Source organism: Cupressus sempervirens, chromosome 1, assembly GCF_028749045.1.
Source record: "Cupressus sempervirens isolate cs-2001-9-10 chromosome 1, ASM2874904v1, whole genome shotgun sequence".
NCBI lineage: Eukaryota > Viridiplantae > Streptophyta > Pinopsida > Cupressales > Cupressaceae > Cupressus > Cupressus sempervirens.
In genome coordinates, this window is record NC_143118.1 from 425,194,920 (window position 1) to 425,211,323 (window position 16,404).

A 16,404-nucleotide genomic window follows, 5' to 3' on the forward strand; every position below is an offset into this window, starting at 1 on the left:
ACTCCCTTGAAGGCCAACATACGTAAAAATTTTCATTATCTTAAGTTTTATTACCATTTACACATTTTATTTAGTTATCACTTACTTAAATCTTCCTAGATAATGCTCTAGGCATAGACACCAGACTACAAAAATAGAAGCCCCCTCCATATGCTACCCTACCCTACCCATGCTCATCAAATGATGAGTACCCGTAGGCATGCATATTTCCAACACAACCCCAATAATCATAACTTCCAAAAGTACCACAGAAGGTTGGGCCTCACAAGCCATGCAACAAATGTACATGAATGTACTTGTGTGTGGCACACCACCATCATTAAGATCGTAACACAAGGACTTGATGAGAACACAAGCAAAATACACTCAACTGAAATAGACTTAGGAGGATGAATTCTAGATGAATCCCAATAAACAATAAAATCATACATCATGAGTTCACTCAATTGACCTCAATCTAGGAGTATGGATTCTACACAAATCCCAATGATGCAACAAGATCCAAACATCATGAACTCACTCAATTGACCTCAATCTAGGAGTATGGATATCACATGAATCCTAGTATGCATGAAACAATAACAAGAGTCCAAAAGAAATAATAGCACCAGGTATAAAATCACTCAACCGAATGCAAAGTTGGGAGTACAGATGCGGCATGCATCCCAATGCAACATAAAAGTGCAACAATGGTCTAATTGACATCCTAATGGATGATCCAAGTCCACAACCAACATCATGCTAAGAAAACCTAAGAAAATAGGGTGGCATGCAAAATGAGGTAAAAAACCCAAAACTAGAAAACTTCAAAATTAAAACCCATTTGGTCTTTGGGCATAAAAGTCATGAAAATCCAATGAAATTTGGGTTTTGACACCATATGCTAAAATGGCCAGCATAATGGCATGAAACCCCAAACCCCCATCCTAAAAATAGGGAAAATGTTCATACCCAACCAACCAAGTAGAACCAACAAACAAAAATAGGGGGGAACACTAGTTCTCAGCCTCCTAACAAATGGCTACCAAAAATAGAAGTAGAAATAAAACTGAAACAATTTAAACGAGAGAGCCCTACCTCACAACCAAAAGGGTAAAATAGGAATTTGAACCATAAAATAAAAATCTTGTAGAAGTAGCCAAAAATCATGACAATCCAAGGTCTCCTTGAGCTAGATCCAACAAGACCGATCTTGTGACAATCTCACGCCCATAGCTCCCACAACAAAAAAAACAATAAATCCTCATGAAGAGGATTTTGGGTTTTTCTCTCAAAACTTTATAATTCAAAACTGAGAAGTGAGGAATTAAATACCTCTTGCAATAATTATTCACTTTTTGAGTGAATATTCGATTAGGGTAAATAACCATCCCACCTAGTTAAACCTTGAATCGACCCAAACAAAAATAGGATATTCCTAGTAATAGAAATTCATCTATGATAAAGCTACTATAAATTAAATTCAATAAAACTTAAAGCCAAAAAACCCAAAATCACAACAACATTTGTGACAATGCGAATCTTTAAATGCACATACACACTCACGGGTCTAGTCACATAATGAAAATGATTCTAGATTTATTAAATCATCAGAAGGTTTAATTTAAATATTTGAATATTATACATCCACCATATAGGGGCCATATTAGTAAATATGAATAGTTGAATCACTAACTCCATGTGCCAGTGCCAGGGATATAAATCCTACATACTAAAATACATGATCAAGTGCAATTGCATATAATGACTTAGTTGAAAAAATATATGCAATAAATCACCTAATTTAACCATTCATTCAATTATACTAAAATAATCTATTTACATCACTCACACTCACATATAGCATAATGAAGCAAAAATGAAGTAAATAACCATAGCCTTAAATCCACATATAACCAAATCATAGATATGTCCAAAATAAAAGATAACTAGATATCATCATAGACCTACTGTCATCTCAAAATGGCATTAACATGTAAATAGGATAAACTGAACAACATAGTAGTATAGCATCTATGATACTAAATCAAGGTATGACATTTGACCCTCAAGTCATCTCAAATGTAAAACATAACATGAGTAACAAGTATCACTCAGATCACAATATAACAAGGTTAATATTCGCAGCAAATAACCAATGAGTCCAACATGGATAATATATTTCTAATTATTTAAGCATTAATAGTTGTTTAGACAACATGAAAAGGCACTTAAAACACATAAGTGAACACAGTCATATACATGACTAATCCACTACTATAGGAATCTAGTCCAGTGTAGTAGGGTAATAGTACATATTGCAATCTCTACACACATCTCAAGGTAATCATAGAACAACATCATGATACCACATTGATCTTGGTAACCATTGGCATAAACCTTAGTGAAACCATCTAAAACATCATAAACTCATAAATCAGCCATAAGCATAGTCAAAGCAACTAATACAGTAAAATAAATCCAATCACCATAAGGGTTTAGACCACTCATGGTCCCAAACATGATCAGTTCACACAGAAAGGTCAACTAGGTTGCATCCATTAGGATGACTTATAGAAGTCAAATGGGAGAGGCACTACAATACAAGGGATCCAAAGAGTACAAAATAAATGAGACATATTGCATGTGTGAAAAATGTGATGTAACACCTCACCAAGTGATCCAAAGAATTAACCTAAAGTTTCACTAAGTTTGGTAGCATTTTATTTTATTTTAAAAAACATGAAAGTTAAAACCATTTACGACTTATACATAGTAAAAGAAGTAATAGAAACAATACAAGTGAAGGTAAACGTAGCATACATAATAGGTTACATTCCTTAAGGATCCCAAGATGTTGAGTCACATTTAATTTAGTTAAAACTAAGACTAGCAACTACCACATCCACATGAAAGAATAATGAAAAGTCCAATGTTCTTAAATTACATTGTTGATTGCTCAATCATCCAGTGTGCATGCCATAGGGTATGAAAGGCTTAAAAGAATATACATATGTGAAATAAAGTATATCATCCTATTCTAATCCATGATGCAATTACAAGTAGTAAATGAAACCACATGTCATACATGATACATCATCATAGAAGATATACACATCCATCATAAAAGATAACCATATATCATCAAACATATTTAACTAAGTGCACGGTTCCTCCCAACCGTAAATAGCATCATTAGACCATCATGGGCCCTAGCCATCCCTTCGTGCATAAGATTCCAAATCACCAAAGATATCATCGGCATTATCATAGTAGGGATGTCACTCCTAAAAACATACTACATCATAACATGCAAAATAAAGCATAAGATAAGTAAACAACATCATCTATCACATGCTAAACATCAATGTAAGGATACATGTCCACCATCATAATCCATGATCAGAATGAAGATAGATGCCAATGAGAATGCATCAGCCACGATGTCTCAAATGGATTTCAAATGATAAGAGTGGAAAGAACTACCACCTGACCACGTGGAACCTAAATGGTCCACTCCCACCGCACTGAGGAGATAATCTCAAGTCCCAAAAATAGGATATCAAATCACATAGCACAAACACTTTCTAAGTCCAGAAATCCTAAAAGTATACTAACTCAAAGGTTCCAATCACAAACCAACATCTAATCCCAAAGGCACAAAAATAAGTACACCACCAGAGGTACACAAAATCTACAGAGGAGACTCAGGCTACGTACTAGGGAGTGTCATCACATGGCTGCTTGACTTACCCTGGACTGGTCTCTAAATAGACCCTGGACCCTCAAGCATTGAGTTACCCTGGACTGGTTACTCTAAACCCCAGACCCTCAACATGGCACATGTGGAAACCAAAAAGTCCTCTTAAAAAGATGAGGCACTCATCCCATTCCCATCCTTAGTATATACAAGTACTCAAGGCATGGGTGGATCAAATATCTCTAACTTATTTTTTTAGTGTGTTTCCCCCATAAATTTTAATTACTACATTATCACTTATTACATAACTTGCATTAGGTTACCTTGGTACTGACCACTTTGTGTCCCAAACCCGTATGCAAGCCACTCCCAAAGTCATGTACTTAGACAACCTCTCCTAAGCACATAAATCCATAGTTGTGTCCCATACCACAACACTCATAAAGATCAAACTCGGTTCCTTAACAGGAAACCTGATAATAAGATGGTTCTCCCATCCAAGAACACATAAAAGCTCCACAAAATAAACCTCATAAATATAATTTCCAATATGAATCACAATATCCATTGGTTCTCAACAAGCAACCAAAAAGTATCTCAAAGCAATACTGATCGAAGACTCCAAAATAATTGAGTCAAAACATGTCACAACATGACATCATCAAGAAATAAATCAACACTTCAGTCCCATCATGGTGACTGGAAAGTAACCCAAGGATAACTGATTGATGACTCAAAAATGGTTAAGTCAAGTGTCTCATACACTTAAATCTCAGCTTCACACAAGAAGACTGGAAATCAATAACAATCAATAAATAAAAACATCTCATAGAGCATACCATTACATTGCCATGGTTGGGTTTTAAAAAGACCTAGACCAAATAACATCAACATGCCATCACATCTCATAACCCTCAAGCCTCTGGTAGATGTCCTATAACTGGTCAATAGCTAGTCAACCCAAAAACCCAAAACAAGAAGCATAGAGAAAACACAATGCATGCACATGTTTTGGTTTGCTAAAATCACATAGTTGAATTAAGTGTGGAGGTTTCAGTTTCTATTTGCAAGTATACTTCAAGTATATAAGATTTATCATGTAACCTACTGATGGGGACACAACCCAAGAACATAATGGACACAACAAAAAAGGGAAATTATATTGACTGAGAAAATAAGCTAGTACAAATAGTACAAAGAAAATAAACTTCAGAACATGCCCTAAGGGCTTACAATAGCATAAATCTGGAGAATATTTCTCCTTTTAGCACCTCCTCTCAAACTCCACTCCGAACTACCTTTTACAATTCCAGAAATCTCCTTAAATAGACCCCAGAGGGTTAAGGACTAGGAGTACATTCTATAAAGTGCTAGTAGGCATCCACCGACCAAATAGAAGGTTTTGGAAGCTGCGTTAGAAGTCGGTGCAAATCTAGAAGAATCCAAAAATGGTAACCAAACTTTCGAGAGGCATAACTTTTGAACCGTAGCTCCGATTGACGAACCGTTTAAATTTTCGAAAAGCTCTTGAAGCGCTCTATAGCCCTATGGACAGCTTTGCTCGTCCCCCATTTTTTGATTCTTTTTGAGGTCATTTAATGCCCCTAACCTGACTTTGAAGCATTCTTAGGGGGTCTCCAAAAACTGAAAAACTACAATAACTTTCAAACCGTGGGGCCTATTGACCTGATTCTTTTTTTGGAATGCTCTAAATCATGATTACATTCATCTAGTCAATTCACACCTTCTAGTTTACCAAAATGATGGCCCAAATACATGCTCCTATTTTTTTGGGATTTTCAAACGCACTGATAGTGGAATTGTGAGAGTTGGAACCTTTATTTGACCCAAATGGGTATCCAAAAATGTAAAGACATGAAACAGAAACTAAGTCTAAGTACTTTTTTTTTTTGGGTGACATAGGATTGCCCTTATACCTCTAGATGCTCCTGAATCAGACACCCAGAGTATATTGAAAAGTGACCCTATCACTTTATGGATGGTAGAGGAAATCCCAAATAGGAAACCTCAGCTGCTAAAATCCAAGTTGAGTCCTCAATCGGTCGTCCTTTCCATTTGACCAAATACTCTTCATACTACCTATTTCTGGTACTCCTACCCACATGATGATCTAGAATGTCTTCTATCTCCTCCTTCTTAGAAGCAGAAATTGGACATGGCTCTAACATCAGCTCCTCATCTGTACCATCATCATGATACTCTGTTAAATCTGCAATGTTGAAAATGGGAGAAATGTGAATACCATCTGGTAGCTCCACTTCATATGCATTTCCTAAGTCATGTTTCTTCAAAATTTTGCAAGGGAAAAATTTCTTCATTTTCAATTTATTGTAAGTACCGGCTGGAAATCTTTCTTTTCGTAAGTGCACCATGACTAGATCCCCTACTTGGAATTCCTTATGTCTTCTCCTTTGATCAACCCTAGCTTTATATTCTTGATTCATCTTGGTAATGTGTGCTTGAACCTCCTCATGTAGACGCTTGATATGTTTAGCAAATTCTTCTGCTTCAGCACTTGTCCTCTCCCCTTGTTCTATCTTCCTCAGCTCTGGTGCAGTCCTTGGGCTACTCCCATATACAATTTGGAATGGTGATTTTCTAGTACTCCTATTTAGAGAGTTATTATAAGAAAACTCTGCCTGTGGTAGAATCAAATCCCGTCCCTTGGGCTTATCTCCAACTAAACATCTTAGCAAATTGCCCAGACTTCTGTTTACCACTTCTGTTTGACCGTCAATTTGTGGGTGATGCATGGAACTGAATTTCAAGTCTGTTCTCAACTTTTTCTACAATGTCCTCTAGAAATACCCCACAAATTTAGTGTCTCTATCAGAAACTATACTCCTTGGAAGACCATGTAGTCTTACCACCTCTTAAAAAAACAAGTCTGCAATATGGACAGCATCATGAGTTTTGTGGCATGGAATGAAATGTGCCATTTTGGAGAACCTATAAACCACCATGAATACTGAGTCATTACCCCTTTTTGTCCTTGGTAATCCAAGAACAAAATCCATACTTATGTCCTCTCATGGCCTTGATGGAATAGGCAACGGCTGATATAGACCAGTATTGTGACTAAACCCCTTAGCAACCTGACAAACCTGGCAACTCTATACAAACTTCTTCACATCCTATGAAATTTGAGGCCAAAAATAATGTTCTCTAAGAATGGCAATGGTCTTATCTCGACCAAAATGTCCTGCCATCCCTCCACTGTGTTTCTCCTTAATCAAATTTTCCCTCATGGAACTCCTTGGAATGCACAATTGACTACCTTTGAACAACATGCCATCCTGAATAAAATAGTCTAACCACTTGGTTCTATCTACAGCAACAGGTTCTTTACAAGCTTTCCATGCTTCAGCAAAATCAGGATCCTCGGGGTACAAATTCTTGAGTTCATCAAACCCAACTACTTCAACCTGCATTACTGTAAGTAGTGACTGTCTCCTACTTAGTGCATCTACAACCCTATTAGATTTTCCACTTCTATGCTTCAACACAAATGTATAACTCTGCAAGAATTCTACCCACTTCATATGCCTCTGATTCAATTTACCTTGGCTATTTAGGTACTGTAATGCCTGATGATCAGTATACAAAACAAATTCCTTTGGCAATAAATAATGCCTCCATTTCTTTAAGGCCTGAACTATTGCATAGAAATCTTGATCATAAAGAGAATACTTCTTCTTTGCATCATTCAAATTTTCACCAAAATATGCAATAGGCTTACCTTCTTGGCTTAATACAACCCCAATAGCACTGCCATTGGCATCACAATCCACCTGGAACACTTTTCTAAAATCTGGAAGTGCCAACACAGGCTGTTCTGTCACCTTCTTCTTCAGCAATTCAAAACTTCTCGCAGCTGCTATAGTCCATTTGAACTCTTTTCTATCCCCTCTTATTGTATCAGTTAGGGGTGCACATATGCCTCTGAAATTCTTAATAAACTTCCTGTAAAAACTAACCAAACCATGAAATGATCTTACCTCAGTAGCAAACCTTGGAGTAGGCCATTCCAAGATGGCTTTTACCTTCTCTGGATCCATTTTGAGACCTTCAGGTGATATAACAAACCCCAAATAGACTAACTCCCTTTTTGCAAAGTTACACTTCTTCAGATTAATTAACAGTTTCTCTTCCCTTAGCCTTTCAAGGATACTACGAATATGCAATAAATGTTCTTCCAAAGTCTTGCTGAAAATTAAAATATCATCCAAATAGACAATAACAAATTTTCCCAAGAACTTCTTAAGTACCTCATTCATGAGCCGCATGAAGGTGCTTGGGGCGTTCGTCAATCCAAAGGGCATGACTAACCACTCATAAAGACCCTCCTTGGTCTTGAAGGCTGTTTTCCACTCATCTCCTTCTCGAATCCATATCTGGTGATAACCACTCTTCAAATCTATCTTTGTGAAGTACTGAGCTCCACTTAAGAAATCCATAATATCATCCATCCTTGGAAAAGGAAACCGGTACTTGATGGTGATCCTATTTATAGCTCGAGAATCTGTATACATCCTCCACTCTCCATCCTTCTATGGTGCAAGTACTGCAGGTACTGCACATGGACTCAAGCTCTCTCAAATCAAGCCCTTCCTCAACAACTCCTGAACCTGTCTATTTAGTTCCTATGTTTCAGTAGGAGTCATCCTGTGAGCAGCCTTGTTAGGAAAACTAGATCTTGGAATTAGATCTATCTAATGACTGATTTGCCTTACTGGTGGCAATCCATCTGGAACATTATCAGAGATAATATCTCCAAACTCCCCTAGTAAATCTGAAACTTCAAGTGGTATTTCACTACTACCTTCTTTATCTTTCCTAGGAATCAAAGCATAGCACATATGCTGATGTTTCATGCCATCTAAAAACTTCCTTCCATCAACAAGACAAATCCTAGCACTGCTACATACCTTTTCACCTTCCTTTTTCATGGGCTTCAATTTGTGGCAAACTCCATCCTTTGTCAGAGAGTATGTGTTTGCATGTCCATCATGTATTGCATGTCTATCAAACTGCCATGGTCTACCCAACAATAGATGGCAAACATCCATCGAAATAACATCACAAAGAACTTCATCATGGTAACTCCCAATTTTGAATTTTACTAAACATTGTTCACTTACCAGGACCTTATGATCATCTTTTACCCAAGAAATCCAATAGGGCTGGGGATGTTTCACCCTCTTGAGCTTTAGCTTAAAGACCATCTCTTCTGATACCAAGTTATCAATGCTACCACCATCAATGATCACATCACAACATTTATCCTCACACTTGCATCTGGTACGGAACAAACTCCTCTGTTGTCCTAGTTCATTCTCACCACTTAGTAGGACTCTTTCATTTACCAAGGTCTCTCCTCGTTCTGCATCCTCTGAATGTGATGATTGTGCATCCTCATCCACATGAGAAACCCTAGCTTGGCCCTCAGCTCTCCTAACTATCCTTCCTTGTCGTTGAGGGCATTCAAAGGTAGGATGACCTTCTTCATTGCAATGGAAACAGGTACCACAGAAGCCTCCTCTTCCTTGTCCACGTCCTCTACCTCTTCCTCTTTGATTTCCAAAGTCTTGATCATGCGAGCGGTTGAAACCCTCATTCCTCTGGTTTCTGCTAGTACCCACATCTTCATTTTTCTTTTGAGTTTCATTGCGGCGTCCAGATGATCTACCGCTTCCCCTTCCTCCTTGACTGCGCCCTCTTTGTCTTCCTTCAAACCTTTTACTCAGCTTCTCTTCAACTCGTATGACAAACTGGTATGCTTCTTCAACGCTGGTCATTCTTACCAGACTTAATTCCTCCTAGATGCTAGGTCGCAACCCACTGATATAACGAGCAACCTTCTCCTTATTTGCTTCTGCATGCCCCGCTCTAATCAAGAGTCGGTAAAACTCCTCTGTATATTCTTGGATTGATCTTCCTGCTTGCTTTAACCCATGCATCTTCTTAAACAGATCAAGCTTGTAGTCCATAGGAATGAACTGCTTCTTCAATTTGTCCACCATGCGATCCCATCTTGTGATCTTCTCCTTTCCTCTTCTAAGTCTTTCCAGCTGAACCTCTTGCCACCAGATTTTGGCATGGCCTTTTAGTTTGGCCTTTGCAAACTTAACCCTATCTAGGTCCCTTATATCCTCATACTCAAAGTATTCTTCTAGTTCATTGATCCAATTGATCAACTCATCTGGTTTCAGATTTCTTGAAAATATACCCACTTTAATTGTAGGTCTTTTCCCAAACTTAGTAATGGCCCTAAAAATCCTTTCCTCTACAAGATTAAGAACTTCCCTGTCAACTTCCTCTTCATTGTCATCCTCACTATTGTCACCTGCGGCAACATTTGCTCCTCTACGAAGCTCCTCTTGCAATGCTTGTACCTGCCTCTAGAGGGCTCTAACCTCCTCAGGATCAATAGCTCTGGCCCTTTTGCCACACTCTCTTCGTGGAGGCATCTTCTAACTCAAACCCACAACCACACAGTCCTGGTGCAAATTGCCTCACAGTCGGCGCTCTGTCTACACACTCAGGAAAACCCGCTCTGATACCACTTGATGGGGACACAACCCAAGAACAGAATGGACACAACAGAAAAGGGAAATTATATTAACTGAGAAAATAAGCTAGTACAAATAGTACAGAGAAAATAAACTTCAGAACATGCCCTAAGGGCTTACAATAGCATAAATCTGGAGAATATTTCTCCTTTTAGCACCTCCTCTCAAACTCCACTCCGAACTGCCTTTTACAATTCCAAAAATCTCCTTAAATAGACCCTGGAGGGTTAAGGACTAGGAGTACATTCTAGAAAGTGCTAGTAGGCATCCACCGACCAAATAGAAGGTTTCGAAAGCTGCATTAGAAGTCGGTGCAAATCTAGAAGAATCCAAAAATGGTAATCGAACTTCCAGGAGGCATAACTTTTGAACCGTAGCTCCGATTGACGAACTGTTTACATTTTCAGAAAGCTCTCAAAGTGCCCTATAGACCTATGGATAGCTTCACTCATCCCCCATTTTTTGACTCTTTTTGAGGTCATTTAATGCCCCTAACCTGACTTCGAAGCATTCTTAGGGGGTCTCCAAAACTCGAAAAACTGCAATAACTTTCAAACCGTGGGGCCTATTGACTTGATTCATTTTTTGGAATGCTCTAAATCATGATTACATTCATCTGGCCAATTCACACCTTCTAGTTTACCAAAATGATGGCCCAAATACATGCTCCTATTTTTTTGGGATTTTCAAACGCACTGATAGTGGAACTATGAGAGTTGGAACCTTTATTTGACCCAAATGGGTATCCAAAAATGTAAAGACATGAAACAGAAACTAAGTCTAAGTACATTTTATTTTTTGGGTGACACAGGATTGCCCTTATACCTCTGGATGCTCCTGCATCACCTACAAGTCAACCTGTTTGTTCCCTCGATAGCATTATCCTTCCATTGTTTTAAAACAATTTTCTAAAATAATCATAAGATAATTATATACTTGTATAAAACATTGCACTAGCACCCACTGACTTTTAGATAAAATCACTCATGCTATTCAAAATATTAGAATCAACTTTTCAAATAATTAGTTTACAATTTCCTTTAAACACTTCAAGGACAATCATTTATTTAAAATAATCCTCATTGATTTTAAGTAAAATCAATCTCATTAATAATTCAATTATTTAATTTCACTAAACACTTATTAATATCTCTTTTCTTTTAATTTTCCCTCATTTAAAAATCCATTTACTTAAATTGACTAATAATTAATTACACTTCTTCTACTATTAATTAATCTTAATTAAATTTGATTTAATTAGATTAGATAATAAATCATATAAAACTAATGCATATTAATAAGATTCTAATTTTATTCGAACCCAAACTCGAATCAATTTCCAAATCTTGAATTATAAATGTCTTAGATCTATGTTGGTTTAGTTTTTAATTCATTCCATGATTTGATAGATTATTTCTGTGAAGTTTAAGCACAAAGAACTCCTAGTTATGGAAAATGGAAAATGACTATCATTGAATAAAATAGTCCCAGTACAGAGGTCATATCTCCTTAATGAACTGTTGGATCAAGCCGAATTTGAAATATGTTGGAGAGGGCCAAGTTGTGCCAAATTTAACTGGAGTGATCGAATAAATTTGGTCTAGATAAAAAGTTATGAATGTTTGAGTTCAGGTCTATGTAAGGGGCAATGACAAGGCAGTTTGTGATGAATTTCCTCCATAAATGAAACTAGGGTTTCCTAATGTTTCTTTGCAACCAAATAAAAATTAACATACATATCTAGATTCCAATTTCAAGATTGAAGATTCATTCATGGAGTATATTTAGACACATATAACAGACACAATGAAGACAGGTAGAGAAAGAGTGCAAATGGAATATGTGAAAATCATGAGTGCACCTGGATACTGATGCTAATGTGTTATGCCTCAGAAGCCCATAGAAAAATCTCTTCCTTCTCCAGGATTTTCCATTCCTCCAAGAATCAAACCAATCGAAACCTCCAAGTGACTAGAAGTGCTTGTAGAAGCATATGAGCATGTAGAAGCATATGAGCTTCTTGAATGCATATCAACTTGTCCATACACACTAGGAGAGCTTCTATATAAAGGCCTTTAAGATGCATCTAGAATGTGTCTAGAAAGAACTAGGAGATAAGCATGACAACTAAGCACATAACTTCCATGATATGAAGATAAACATGATGAGGTCTCTAGAATGTTGTAGACAACATGTGCTTAAATAATATGCTAACTCCTAAGTATAGACAACACGTGCATAATTAGAGTGCAAACTCTTGTGTTGTCTACATGACAACTCTTGAGAGTTCGCATACTCCTATGTGAATAAATATTTAAATAATGCACATTAATTTATTTAATATTCACTTTTCTCTTTTCAAAATAATTTACTTATTTAAATTAATTTATTAATTTTACATCTCATGCACTCACTTTAATAAATCCACTTGTTTAATCTTAATATATTTATATTTTAATCACATGCACACATCATGCAATCTAGAATCTTTAATAATTATAATATCTTTTCCACTTTTAAATTCATTTTCGAAACTTAATTGATAAAATATTTATTAACTTAAATAATAATATTATTATTTAACATTTATTTAAAAATGAACTATAAATATATTATTATTAAATTAAATAAATATTATCACGTTCAAACTTTAAACTTATAACTTTTATCTTCAAATTTAATTATTTTATTTAATTAATTTCCCAATTAATTAAATAAAATAAATATCAAAATACCATATTTATTTTCTCTTAAATTAAACCATTAATTAAATCTTTTAATTAGGCTTAATTAATAGAAAATACACTAAAGACTCCAAAACCCATCATAGCCAAAATACATACAAAATCAAACCAAGGGTTAATATCATGAATTACGTCATCCAACGTATTCGAAGGGTACCTGACTTAGATACTTGTCCTAATTTTCAATTAGGACAAATGGCTTAAAGGGTTGAGATTTGGACTTGAGAATTTATCTCCCCTCTCTTACCATAGAGATAATGCGATAGGGTATGCTCATCCTAGCAATTCAGGGAAGTGAATACCCGATACCTACAGCCTGCATAAAATCCATGCGTGTACATACACAATATATACTAAGCTAAATAGATAATGGCAGGAAGTGGTGCATCGTGTAGATCCTGACTAGTAGGTGACTATGACTCCCTTCCTTAACCATATCAGAAATGCCATACAAAAAGAAAACAAACACACACATCATACACATGAAAGTATGGGGTAAGTATCCATGAGAAAACACATAGAATAAACCATCTATCTTATCATCATCAATAACTAAAATCACTTGAATAATCATCATGCATACATGAACTATAAAGTACCAAGTAATCTAATCATATAATAAACTGAATCTAAAACAATATCTGATAATCTCAAAATAATGTTACTAATAATCATCAACATAAAACTAGCCCTAAAAGAGTTCGACAATGATAAAAAAAAATATGAACTAGGGGCAGGCACTACATGTGAGTGAAGTGTATGTCCCTATGCTAAAGATATTTCTAACACCTCAAATAGAGCAATATCTTTAATGGAGCATACATGCATCCACTAGAGATTTTTTCACTGTGAAATGCTTGTAATCAAGGATACATCAAGGGAAATGAGCACATGACAAAAATAGAGCATGAGATAGATCTAGAAAATCTAGGGTTATTATGATCATATATTAATATGTGAAATATTATGTCAAAATGAAATCTTATCATTCCCAAAAGGAACTATAAATACAAGAGAATAGAGGAAAGAAACATAAGAGTTATGAAGAAAAGTATTTTTGGGTTGGTATTACAAAGACCAAAAATAATTGAGTGGTACCATGATGCATCATCTTAAATAGACTATATAAAGGCACATTTATAAATAATAGCACATGTATAACGCAACATTTAACAACATATAGAAGAAGAGAGGTACAAATAAAAGAGTGATCACAACATGTCTAATTCCTTTATCACTTGGTACCAACATAGCAACAATGGTCCTCTAAATAAATCTAGAAAAAAAAATTAAATTAAATAACAAATCACATGGGAAACATATTATAATCAGAAAATACATAAAGAATGGTGCACAAGAGGAGAGAATAAAGTGTATCACATGTTCCCCCATCTCAATCTATAATAATTAGGGAAGGTAGGTAACTCACAAGAAGGGAAATAGACAAGCATGCCAATATGAACAATAGCCAGCTCCAAACAAGGACCATGTTTTGAATTTATGTCACTATGTTTCTTGCTTGAATTGATTGATAATTATTGTTAAGTAAATATATGTGATAAATCATGATCAAGATCAATAGTCTCATATAAATAATCTAAATCAATGTCATACATATCATTTTTAGTATCAATAACATATTCTTCATCTATATTAAACATAATAGAATCTAAGATACAAATACTATTATCATGTTTATCCATTTTATTTTCTTTAATATTCACTTCCTCAACAATCTCAATCATGGTATGGTCAAAGGGAAGTGAGTTAGAAGGTGTATGAGATGATGAAATATTTATGGAGACACAAGTGTGAGATTTATCTTTAGCTTGAATATTTTTATGATGATTAAGTGAATATTAGTTACATTTTTTCTTCATATGCACTTGAGGTTGGGTAGGATCAATCAACATCAGATCATTTTATCCTTATGATGGAAGAAGTGAAGGAACCACACTAGATTCAAAGATATAAACTAAAGGATGTTTAATATGAGGTGGAGAATTGACTAAGAAGGAATAGGTAGAATAGGAAAAGACCACGATCAAGATCAAGCTTGAATTGACTAATTTCAATGATCTTCCCAATTTTAAAAACTTGATAAAATTGAAAGAGATAATCAAGATAAGTTGGTGGTGTTTGAGGTATAGAAGGCCAAAATAAATCAAGGTCAACATAGTCTCAAGGTCTAGAAGGATCATAAATATGATGGTTATTGGTCTTAATATAACCATCATAGGGTAACTTAAGATATTTGTGAATAGGAAAAGGTGTAACTTGCATGGAAGAGAGCCAAGGAAGATCAAGCTTAACTTGAAACTAGTCACATGTAGGAATAATCATGAAGGTAGTGTACACAATATTTAAAAAAAATTGTATCGGAAGAGAAATAGAACCATGAAGATGATAAAAAAACCATTACAAATTTAAATTTATACATCAAAAATATCATAGAAATCCTTTTGCAAATTTTTATTAAAAAGATGATCTTTAGCTATGACAATCGCCAAGGAAGAAGAGATAACTTAAAAACACAAGAAGGAATACAAGACACTCTAATTGTAATATAAAGAGGACTACCAAGTGCTTTTAATTATCTCAACATCATTGAAGTTAATGCAAGGTTTTGGTTCTAGGTTGAGATTGAGTTTTAAGTTGGACACACTCAACATTGTTAACAATATGATTGGCTTCTTCAACTTTATCATCATAAATGATATGTGTAGGAGAAGAAGAGGGTTGGGTAATAGTATTGGTAGAATGAGATGGTAAAGGATTAGTGTAAATTTTTTTAAAAATATTAGGAGGTTCAACATATTTATTTTGACAATTAACATCAATATCAACATATATAACATTAGAATCAATAAGATCTTGGATATTTTTCTTCAAAGAATAGAAATTTTTAGTGTCATGACTAGTTTGATGATGGTATTGGAAAGAAGATTTAGAATGAAAGGATCTAAGAAGTGTTTTGTTTGGATCAATAGGTCTAGTAGGACTAATCTAAATAATGTTAGCATTGATTAACTTTGTCATGACATTATAAATAGATTCAAACAATAGGGTGTAAGTATGATTAGGTCTAAAAATAGATGAAAAATGAGGCACACCTTTGGATGGTTCTTTCATTTGATTTATTAATCTCATTGTGATTTTGAAAAAGTCATGACAAAATACTTAGTCATTATCTAGTATAGTTGGTTGGTCATCACTGTAACTAAGCCACTACTTAGGCCAGGTGCATAGTGCATGCTGAGTGAATAGAGCAATTTGAGTTATCAGTGTGAGCCAAGTAATCAGAGAATGTAGAGGATAAGTGTTCAGAAAATACATGTCAAGTGATATGAAAGTTAGTGCCGAGCACTAGTAGGCTTTGAGTAGACAG